Source organism: Coptis chinensis, chromosome 3, assembly GCF_015680905.1.
Source record: "Coptis chinensis isolate HL-2020 chromosome 3, ASM1568090v1, whole genome shotgun sequence".
Taxonomy (NCBI): Eukaryota; Viridiplantae; Streptophyta; class Magnoliopsida; order Ranunculales; family Ranunculaceae; genus Coptis; species Coptis chinensis.
Genome location: NC_141458.1, coordinates 53,438,865 through 53,451,250, shown reverse-complemented (window position 1 = coordinate 53,451,250; position 12,386 = coordinate 53,438,865). Strand labels below are relative to the sequence as shown.

The 12,386-nt window shown below is 37.7% G+C and overlaps 1 pseudogene; it reads left to right on the top strand.

Annotated features, from left to right (window-relative positions):
• The first annotated feature begins 1,468 nt into the window (after nucleotides 1–1,468).
• LOC147510004 (uncharacterized) lies at nucleotides 1,469–2,258 on the top strand (annotated as a pseudogene).
• Nucleotides 2,259–12,386: the final 10,128 nt, after the last annotated feature.

The following is a 12,386-nucleotide window of genomic DNA, read 5'->3' as shown; positions in this document are numbered from 1 at the left end:
AGTAGCATTGTTCTCCTCACCCCAGAACCTGAACATAATAGCAATAGTACCACTAAACTGAAACAGTTTGTACGACTTTGGTGGGGATTTAGTCTGCGTAGCCCAATCCTCGTCCCAAGATTCAAGGGCAATGTTAAATACCAATATGCCTCGCATCAAAAGAGACCAGCCGTTCATATTCCTACACGTTACCCGCGCATCGAAACGCACTAACGTCCCCTCACTCTAAAATAGAGGACACTTCATAATGCTCTAAAATAGAGGACCCTTCAAATTTTATAGACGCTCACTCAGGCTTACAGATTACTTAGCTTCACCCACTCTTATCAAGGGTCGCATACAAGGCCAGACAATTACAGCAAGATAAGGAATGTCACATTCAAAGCATCAGGAAACCAAGCAAAAAGAAGAAACATACATTTAGCAAAAACAAAGGAACGAACTGACGGTGAAGCTCAAGCCCCAGTTTGTCTATTAACCGAGCTGCTGAGTCTACTCAGGAAATCCAACCTATATGAAGTGTATAAATACACACTATAATATTAGTGTATAAATATACTATAGTATTAGTATTATTAATATCCAAAAACAGTTATGAACAAATATTGTTCATACCACTAAACTGGTTATCCCCCAAATAGGAATGAACACTGAATGTTCATAGTCCAATAAGAGTATGAACATTGATTGTTCATGGTCCAAATTTCAAACACTAATTGTTGATGCTGAACTTTATCAGGTAATTGTTGATGTCGAAGGTATAACAGATGATGAAATAGCATTGCCGCAGAACATATCCAGTGGCGTTGTACCCTCTGATCAAGAAATGATTGTCCAGCCTATGACTGAAGAAGATGATGAGGCCATGTAAATAAGACTGGAGAACCAAATTTTGAGGGAGAAGGTCAACGCACTCGAACAAGACCTTCTGTTGTGCAAAGAAGAAAATGAACAATTGAAGAAAGAGTTGAGGGAGAAGGTCAACACACTTGAACAAGAACTTCTTTTGTGCAAAGAAGAAAATGAAAAGTTGAAGGAAGAGTTGGAAAAGAAGGTCAACACACTCGAACAAGACCTTCTGTTGTGCAAAGAAGAAAATGAAAAGTTGAAGGAAGAGTTGAGGGAGAAGGTCAACACACTCGAACAAGACCTTCTATTGTGCAAAGAAGAAAATGAAAAGTTCAAGGAAGAGTTGAGGGAGAAGGTCAACACACTCGAACAAGAACTTCTGTTGTGCAAAGAAGAAAATGAAAAGTTCAAGGAAGAGTTGAAAAAGAAGGACCAGCAAGAGTGGGAAAAGCAAACCATTGACATCAAGAATGTAAGTCCTCCTCACATTGCTCCTACTATATAAGTTTTAATTAATACATTTAATTATAGAGCCCTAATTATATAGCTTAATTATATACCTATCTTTTTCACCTAATATTAACAGGGCCAACAAGCTGATATTGTAACGGTTAAGGGAATGGATGTGGATGAAAAGGGTGATGATGCTGACAAGCGTGAGGCTGATTGTGGAATTACCGAGAGACAATTTCTCACCAAAAAGAAAGAGCTCGAATCGGAGAATATGGAAGGCTTGCTCATTGAAAGACCACTGATCAGTAAAACAAAGCGAAAACTTCTCATTCTTGATGTCAATGGTTTGTTTCTTCACATAGGTAACAAGTTTGACCTTCCTTCAAATTGTATTGCTGACAAGTTCATTTCTGGAAAGGCAATATGTAAGAGGCCGTCCTGTGTTGATTTCCTGAAGTTTTGTTTTCAAAGGTTCAATGTTGGTGTTTGGTCATCAAGGACAAAACAAAATTTGGACGGTGTGCTCAATATTGCCATGGGCGATATGAAGTCCCAATTGTTGTTTTGTTGGGACCAATCCCATTGCTCTACTACTCGGGTTTTACACATTTGAGAACAATGAGAAGCCTTTGATGTTGAAAGAACTTGTCAAACTTTGGGATAAGGATGACCCAAATCTTCCTTGGGAGAAGAGAGAGTACAATGAATCGAGCAGTCTCCTCGTCGATGATTCTCCTTATAAAGCATTGCTTAATCCCAAGACACTGCTTGCCATCTTCCCTACTTCATACGACATCCGTGGTAAGAACGACAATTAAGTTAGGACATGGGGGTGATATTAGGATGTATTTGGATGGAGTAGCGACATCGAGAGAATGTTCAAAAGTATATTCAAAGAACACCCTTTTGGGCAGCCTGCAATTACAAAGAGCCATCCATGTTGGCAACATTATTAAGCAGTCATCAATTCTTGTTCGCAGGAGGCTCCTTGATGTGGATTGTGAAAATTGTTCTTGATTTCGAGGAATGCTTAAACTTCAGAATACTTCTATGAGCAGTTTGTTTTCTAGTTTGATTACGGAATGTTTTGTAGTTTGTGTTGTACTACTGAAACATACCCCACAAACATTGTACTTTTCTGTATGTCTATGAATTAAAATGAATAATTTGGTACATAAGGTGGACGATATTGAATTGAAACCTAAACCAACATATTGACCAGAAATTGATTGGGTCAAGAGCATAAAAAACGTACTTCATTGATTAGGCTATTTCATTTAGGACTGCTAAAAACAAAGAAATTGATTATGTTCTCGTTTCATTGTAGTATAACGACACTACATTGTCGTATGATCTGATTTAAAGAACATGCATAAGAAACTGGAATCCATAATAAATTGTTATTTGAAAAACCTTTTCTATCACTCAACTTTTACATTAACAGTGACAGACAAGTTCTTAAGCTTCTCTACCAGCGGCCCAACCATCTCACTCTGCCCACACACATTCACATTTAAGCATGGTTTCCCTTTTCCAGCCAAGTTTGGCAACATCTCGGTAAATTCCCTCTCCCTTGACAACCACTTGGGCAGGGGATGTCTTTGTAAGGACATCGCCTATCCAGTGATCTGTTTCACCACAATAACAAGCATCCAATTCACCGGGTAGTTGTTGGAATACATTGCAACGAGGGTTGGAGCATACCAAAAACTTGTGCACTCCACCATATTCATAAACTCCATAACGTGGTATCATAAAACACTTGCAATGTTGTTTGTGGCAATGGATATTAAGGCATTTGCAATCAAGTGCAGTATGTTTCCTTGATTCACAGATCTGACATGTGATCTGTTAGCCGAATGTAATCAACGGTTATTTGAAAATTAAAAGGGAGCAGAAAATAAAATGTGCTCTAAAGAATATTGTATTTGGCCATCACAGTAAATAGAAGGTAATAGAGGAATTAAATGAGGTTTTAGACCCTCTTACCACACCAACAGAAGAATCGATTGGGGGAATTGCATGATCTTGAGCTTCACCATCTTCGGTAGCTTTGAACGTCCAAGCAGAAGCCATCGTAAAATATATGATGTTGTTGCTAATCGAGTGAGCGGAGCGAACGATTTTGGCGGGGCTATCGCGAGATAAAACCAACTTGGTTGGTTTCTTGCATCTCTAATTTTTTTTCCCCCAAATACCTTTCTCCTTCACCCCATCTCTCTCCCCATCACCCTCTCTCTCTCTCTCCGCCCGGCTCCCACCTCCCCAACGATAGTAATTGTTTTTTAGGGACCAATGGCACACTTGTAATAATTGTTTTTGGGGTCTGCCCACAAATATGGGGTCCGTCGATGGTTGGTGCATTACAACCTCGTTCTCAAACTCGTTCCCCTCACTTTCGACTCAACTTTCCAAAGAACTCCTCCCTCAACTACTCTATCCCTAAACTATTCCAAGGTAACCCACAATTCTTTCTTCTCCTCAATAATGATCCGCACTTAAAGTGCATTTTGACAAAGACAACTACCTTATCTCCACTTCACTCCACTCTTTCTCTTGATCTCACTAGATAAAGGCGCCTCTGTTGAAGAAGAGCCCGAGGTTCCTCCTCAAATGGTTGAATACCCCATGATTGAAACTCCCCAAGGTATATATGCAATTTTAAAGTGAAAGTTTTAGTTTTAGATTTTTTGGTGATTTGAGATGATGGGTACAGATAATTTTGATTGTTAGCATTTTACGTCGTGTCATTTGTCTAGGATCAGTAATTAGTAATCCGTTGGTCATCAAATGTGAAAGGTAAAGAAAACTTGAATGGATTAATTTTTCGAGCATGTCTTCGGTCTTGCAGGTCGTATGGTCTTGCAGTCATATGGGCCGTTGGATCGATTTCTTTTGCCATTAAATACACACGCACCCTTGGTATGAGTGGTCGAGATGTCGTATGCACCCTACATCTCGCACCATATAGATTTAGCCTAATTTTCCAACATATGGAAACAAGCATGTTTTGAATTTACTTTACAAAAGCCAACTTGGGGAGCTTAACGTTCGGGCGGCGGGGGTTATGTGGCCCAAAAGTAATTTGGTTTCTTTACGTGCGTCCTCATTCACGAGCAATTTCTCCTCTCCTCTCCCTCTCCCTCTTTCCTTCTCAACCAAACCCAACTCTCTCTCTTCTCCACCTCCTCTCACCCCCAATCGCTTGCGGTTATCTAGTCTTGATTTAGTTTTTCATATAGTGTTTTACCAATTTTGTTCTCGCCCTAGCGTGAGAGTTCTACTTAAGAATACTCTTTATGAATTGTTCTCCTTACTACCAATTTTGTCGTATTTTTGTTTGCTAATGAGGTTTAAGCGTATACATATGGTGGACTAAATCTACGGTTTATTGTAGATTGCCTAAATTTTTTATTAGTTGTTTATATTTGCTCTCTTCTAGGATGAAGAAAAAGAGGCTAAAGTACATTAGCCCTAAGAAGAAGGGCCAAAGACAAGGAGGATAAAAATACTGAGGGAAGACGCAGGGAAAATCAGTATATTATTATGGGCACGCGTTGCGGTTTGTCAAAGTTGCAAAGGGATTTCTTTGATACATTAGAACCGCAAGAAGCGGTGAATTGAGTTAAATCTCCTTTTAGGTTTTGGTGAATCGCGTATCCATTTGTAGTTCCTTGTCGGGTTGGTTCTGGAGATGAGGAACCAAGGATGTCCGAACTTGTTACCCATGAGAGACTGATTTTGGAAGTGTTGAAGAAGAGGTTTTGAAGTTTCGACTTATAGAATTAAGGATGAATATTTGACTTTTAAGAAGTCCGATGTTGCACTTTTTTACGGGTTGTTTACCGATCCGGCCTGTGACATATACTACAGGATGTGTAAGAAGAAACCGACGGAAGTTTAGGGAAAAGTATTTTGATGTTGCTCCCGTAGTAAGCGTAAAAAGCGCGATTTCTGGTTGAAATTTTAGAAGCTAGGGCGATGGCAAAGAAAAATGCCATCAATGATGCAAACCCATGCACGATTTTGGATCTGAAAGTATAAGAACCAAAGCTTAGCTCTTTGTTAATGGTAGATTTTTAGTAGAGAATGGTAGATAGAAAGTAGCTTAGAATAGAAAGTAGCCATTAGAATAAGCTACTAGATCTAGATTTAATTCTTTATGTTAAGTTTAGTTCAAATCCAATTCTTGTTTTAGATTAAACTTTAGAATCATTACTCTTAATTAGTTTGATTAATAAAATAGCTAGTTTGTTAATTTCGATTCTTGTCATTTACATTTATGTTAGATCTGATTTCATTTATTACTTGTTATTCAATTCTTAGTTATTAATTAGATTTTAATTATTGTTTAATTTAGATTAGTAAATTTCAATTCTTTATATCATGTTTAGTTTAAATTTAATCAGAAATGATTGCGTAATGATTCTCGGCTAAACCTCCATTAGAGGGGGTTGAGAAGCCTTGATGAAAGCTTGACTCCGATTATCGTAGAGTCATTGTAATTTCCTTTCCACTCTAGAAACGATTAGTTCACCATGAGAATGGGTTTAATTGTTCACATGCTAGTTATGAATTGGTAGGAATGCCATGTGTAATTAGGGATTAGGAAGAACCAATTGTTTCGCCAAGCCCGATTCATTCCGATTCTGACGATTAAATGCCGTTAATAGGATTAAGTTGAGTTAAGGTGAAATCAATCCCCCTCTAACTCCTTATAATCGAATCAATGTAGCATTCCCATAGCTATTTTGATAACCGACTAGTTGCATCTTGTGGGTAGTTGCATCGTAGTCTAGTTGCCACTTAAGTAAATCTCTCATTAGACTTAGAGTAGATTACTTATCGTGAGAGAACACATCTTTGGAAGGACTTTAGGAGTGGAACAAACTTCCTACTCCACTATATCTCATAGGATTGAGAGTAGAATCTTTGATAAATTAGGCACGTAAACTATTGTTTAGTTTTACTTACGTTTAGAGTTTCATCGCTTTATTCATTAGTAAAATTATTCTTTTTATGTTTATCAACTGTTTTGGGCCAATTTCTAATATTGTTTGGGGCCAGTCCTTAGGACTTAATAGAGATCCAAATGGGTCTTTCCACATTTAGACTTTTGGGTTCTAAGGTTTGGGCGTGGCTAGTTGGGTCCGAACCATGACCTTAGCCAGGAGCCCATGAACCATGCACCTTTGACCTTAGCCATGAACCATGACTATGACCCTGAACCTGTTGAACATGGAAACGACAGTTTGACTTTTACCGTTAACTTTGACTGTTGACCGTTGAGTGGGGAATGTTGACTTTTTCCTTTATTTTCACATATTAGATTCATAGACATTAGATTTTGGGGATTTGATTGTGGATCGTGGAATTTAATTGTGCTACGCTTTTATGTTGTAAATTGTATGGACAAATCAAATGTTAAAATGGTGTGGAAGCTTGTATAAACTTGTTTGTCAGTATCTAATATAGATTTGACGTTGATATTGTGTATATTTTGGCACGTGACGAGATAGAAACTTTAGGAGATATAATATTCCTAAAACGCTATAAAAATATTATACGATACGTTTTGAAGCAATTGTGACATTATATAATATGTTGGGTGATAAGAGCCCAAAACTGTAGTTTTAACCCCTTAACAATCGTACTTTTAGACCAATTATGTGAATAATAAGTAAGAGTTAATACTGATTATGTGTTTTTATGCATTTCAGGCTTCAAAGTCCATTATGTGCAGAAATGTGTCACTTTAGCGAGATAAAGGAGCAAAGGTCGGTTGCTAAGGAGTTCTGTGATTAAAGGCCAATTTCCAAGAAGACAAAGCCTCTGTAAAGCCCGGTCAAAAGATGAAAAGTCAAAGTCCACGCGGGCAGAAACAGTGCACAAAGTCAACAGAACTTCCGAAGACCATATCTTTGGACTCAGACCTTGGAATTGGGCCTACCTTATGTCAAAACGAACGGCTCGGAAAGAGCTTTCCAATGGTCTAAGCCTTTACCCAATCAGAGGAGCAGAAGTGGACAAAAAGTCTATCAAAGTAAACTGCAGCTAAAGAAGCCTTTTTGGACTGAAAGTATTGGGTTTTGGGCCTGATTCTCTGGCCCAAAACGTGGCTCCAAGCCCATGCACGATTTTTGGATCTGAACATATAAAAACAAAAGCTTAGCTCTTTGTTAATGGTAGATAGTTAGGTTAGAAAATAAGTTAGGTTAGGAAGCTAATGTTAATGGAGTTTAGGGTTAGAAAAGATAGATCTAGAATAATTTTTAGATCTAGAATTAAATCTCCATTTTAATTAGTTTTCATTTCCCTTGTTTTAATTTAAAATATTAAAATATTGTTATTGCTTCATTAGATAAATAAAGTAGTTTATTATTGATCAAATTCGATTTTGTTATTTATCTATTGCTTAGATCTAATTTCATTTCTTGGTTGTTAGTCATTTCGTAGTTATTGATGTTGGGTTGGATTATTGTTTAGTTAAATTTCATAAAGTTAGAATCTTTAGATTATGTTGTATTCAATTTCATATAGAAATGATAGTATAATGATAGTAGAAATTTCACATCACCCATTACTCTCACCATTGTTCCTTGTTTCGAGTAGTTGAATTCTAATTAAGTCTTGAGGGTTTAAGAGTGGAACGAATCCTAACTCTAATATATTACTTCGTTATTGAGAGTAGGAATATTGATATAAGCACGTATTTACGTATTTTGATTATTTGTGTTTACGCATAGATAGTTAGAATACGTAAAATCACTTTTATCAAATGAAATGGCTGCCATCTTAATCTCATTCAAGACAAGAATTCAATTTCTTGAATCAAGGGCAATCTCCCATTCTCTACCCACCCACCCCTTTTAATTTTTCATTCTTATTTTTTGAATTTTCGGGAACATTTCCTTTGTTTTAGGGCATGTGGGTTGCGGATTCTGAGAGAAAAAACACTGCGGTGAATGTATTTCTAAATTTTCGAAATTCTGAAAATTTTCATTCATAACATTTAATGTGTTGTTGATTTACTGGAATATTTTCAGATTTTTCAAAGTTGGTTTACCTTGTGAAAAAAATACGATCTTTAGAGTGCTGCATTTCAGTTTTCACACTGTATGTTCTTGAAAAACAGACGAGTAAGGTTACTTAGGGAGTTCTAAAAATTCTATAATTTTTACAGGAGTATCTATCCTAAGTCAGGAGTTTGTAGTAAAAATTTGACGAGTGTTTGATTTGTTTTGACCTCCTAAATAGTAGAGTGTTTCCAGTGTGTTTCTGCAGTGTTCCAAGCACTTAATATCTGGAACACCAGCCAATAAGGAGAGGTTGTAGAACTCCAATTACTCTAAATGTTTTACAGGAACAAGTAGGATCTGTCAGGAGTCTCCAGTAAGAATTTGGAAATTTTTGGCTTTGTTTTGATGGGTTAACCATCAGGTTGTTTGTATTGTGTCCGAAAACTGTTTCACAAAATATTCAGGGTAGTAGAGGGACTTTCATAGCTCCGATTGATATGAAATTTTACAGGCTACTGGATATATGTCTTAGCAAATTACTGTAAAAATTTCAAATTTTTTTGGAGTACGATAAAAGGCCTTAAACTCGAAAATCCTGAAGACTGACCACCAAACCGAGCAGCGACCGGCCAAAAACACTAGACATTCGAAAACTCCGAGCCAGCGCTTAAACCGAGCGCGACCAGCTCAAACACTCGACATCTGAAAAACCCTGAGGCACACCTGCTTCAAGGAGCGCACCAGCACCCGAGCTGATTTTTGCGGATTTCCACATTTTTGTTTGAACTTTGATTTTTCAAGTTTTTCGGTGTTCTAACTTATTATATACATTTGAACACGCGTGAACAAGACGCTTATTTATAAGCAAGCAAGGGCGCTAATCAGGTATTCCTTTCTTCCACTCCTCATTTCTTTTGTCGGAGGAGTTTTAATTCTAGTATAATCGGGCTTGTTTTTAGTAGACATAAATACCACACGCCTATCTAAGAATTTCACACACACCACCACGATATAATGGTGAAGAAAGAGACTCTCCTCTCTAACTTCTACAAAGCCTTGGCGATAGCCCTAAATCTTGCATCGTTCTAGCAGACCCATGTAGGGATTTCGAATCCCCTCAAATATTTTTAATTTGTTACCCGTTTTTCATGGTTCATGAGCGATAGACCATGAAAAACCCTATCAGCACATTCGTAGGATTGAACAAGTCCTAACAACATTCCACCATCCTACGGTTGGCACGGAACAAATTAAACTCGGGGTATTCCCTTTCACCTTAGCCCGATAAAGGCGTCTTGGTGCTTGCTTAAGCGCTAATTATGTGGACTCATGGGCTCAACTTGTTCAATTGTTCATGGAACAGTTTACCCACCATCGAAGACGGATGAAATGCTTCCGCGAGATTCATTTCTTCCACTATAATCCTCATGAATCCTTTCAGAGGCCTGGAATCGTTTCAGCGATCTTCTCATTGAATGCCGCATCATAATCTTGCGAAAAGACACGCTTTGTTCGTGCTTTCTTCAAGGGGCTTTCACATTATCATAAGGAGGTTATAGATATCATGGATGGGGGTAGTTTTCTTAGTAAAGGAGCCTTGGAGGCTTATAAATTCTTAGAAGATCAATCTAAAAGAACAACAATTGGGAGGAAACGATTCCTCCCGCTCCTTTCCTTCTTCTCTTGAGGTTAAACATGATCCCGAGCTTAAAACTCTTATCGATGCCCTCACTAAAAAGGTAGATGCCATCTCTATTCAACAACAACCCACTCCAGTCATGAACATTAACTCTACTCGTTGTAATGTCTATTGTAGTCTTGAGCATTCCGACTTCTATTGTCCTCTTGGCTATGCACAAACACCACCACAACCATCACACTTCAACCAGTTAACTCAACATCAAGGACAAGGGAACTTAGGTGACCAGAATAGAGGTTTAGTATCCATAACCCTGAACTATCAACATCAAGACATGAACACTCAACAAGCTTTAATTCCAATACAACCATCTACAGACAAAGTAGTAGTGACCTTGTTGGAGAAACAAAATCAAATTATGCAACAAAACTCCAACTTGATGAAAGATCAGCATGATCAAAACTCTAATATGATGAAACAAATGATGCAAATGATGCGATCTTTGTGCCAAAAAGGTTATTGACATGTCTTCTAACCAAAATAATAACCAAACCGGTGTGTTTCCAAGTCAAGCAAAGGCCTAATCCTAAGTTAACAAACACCGCCGAGAAATAAAAGTATTCAGTGTAATGGTAATATAAACCAAGGGGACTACACAGTCCACTACCCTTCGTTCAGGGAGAGTAGTTGATAACCAAGTGACTATGCCTAAAGATCATCCATGAAACTATAAATGATACCATACCAAATCTTTGTCATAGAAATTAAAGACCCTACACTGTAGAGGTTCCAATATGGAAACCTAGTTGGAAAGTGATAAAAGATAAAGCAACGGTTAACAAATATGTTCCCCCTCATATTAGGTATAGGGATAAAACACCGCATGAACAACTAGATTTTCCTGTAGAAGGTGAAGTTAAGTCTATTGAGAGTTTTGTATATCACATTAGTGCTTCGGACGATGTCGCCCTACACTAGTACATATCCCTCTTATGGAAGAAGACAAAGATCACAATTTTGACTCTTTGAACATAAGCCCGAACTAGAGAAAGAATTTTCAACCCCGCCTTCGACGACCATAGAAGAGATGGACTAAACCTCACAATAGACGAGATAGATGAATTCCTCAAAGATGGAGATGAATACCATAATTATATGGATGCGAAAAACCTAGATGAGGAATTCGTCGAGTTTCTAAGAGCCTGTGATGATCCACCTTCTCAAGCACTACCTAGAGCACCACCTACCACCATCCACCTGAGTTAATCCCTCATAAAATCCAATCATACCTCCCACCCTTTTCTTCTAACACTTATCCACATTCCAAGTATTTTCCAAAACCATTCATTTACTCACGATCATTTACTTGGACACCTTCTTATTCAACTAAGTTGCGTCGTAGAAAGTTTTGGAGCTTGATTCTGTTTGGTGGTGCATTCCATGTTAACTATTTATGGAAAGATCCACAATTGTTTAGATTATTGATATATGGGAAACTGCATGTAAATACATAGATATCACTTTAAGTCTAGGGAATCTGACTTTAAAAGACCCATGTTTTAAAACAAATTTTTACAAACCTGTTTTCAAAAATTTGTTTGGGGGTGGGGTGTTTGGTTTTTCCATGCTTGATCACTAAACTTCCTATTCTTATCCCTTTCGCTCCCTTTAAGAGTAGCTAGATTTCTCCTTGTTTGTTGTTTTGATGTTGTTTTTATTATTTTTTGTAGATAGGATGTTACGTTGTTAAATTCAGTAGTTAACTTTGAATTTGGTAGTTAAATGTTGTTTGAATTTCAATTTTAATATAATGTTGTTCTTTTCAAATTGTGCATGGATTTTATTGTTAATTCCACCTTCCCGAATTGTTTAGGGGTGGTATTATTTATTCTATCATGATTTGTAGAAGATCCTCTATTTTAGAGTTTGTTTTGGAGTGAAGGTTGAGAATATTGTCGTAATTGGCATACCTATGATTAGATGTGGTGGTAGGATGAAATCTAAGAGAGTTTAGAAGTTACTATTCTAAATCCAGTATAAAAGATACCAGGGTTGTTATAAAATAAAAAATATGGTTTGTTTCCGTTTTGGGTTTGGAAATTTTCTATTTCCGGAAATTGCCTTAAACAATTTGGAAACTTGCCGATTCATTTTGGAAGCTCAGAACCTATTTAAACTTCCTTCATTCTACACTCACAACCCACACTACACCCCCATCATCTCTCACCTTTCACTCCAAGCTTTCCCTTCTTTTTCCTCTTAAACTTACGCCAAAGACTTTACGAGCACACTGCGCCCTAGACAATTTCAGAAAGTTTACTCAGGCCGACCCCGCCCCAACTTGAGCGATTTCAAACAAACACTGTAACTCCAAAAACCTCAGAGCGCGACCCGTGCCCAAGTGGAGCGCACCACTACCGCCTGCC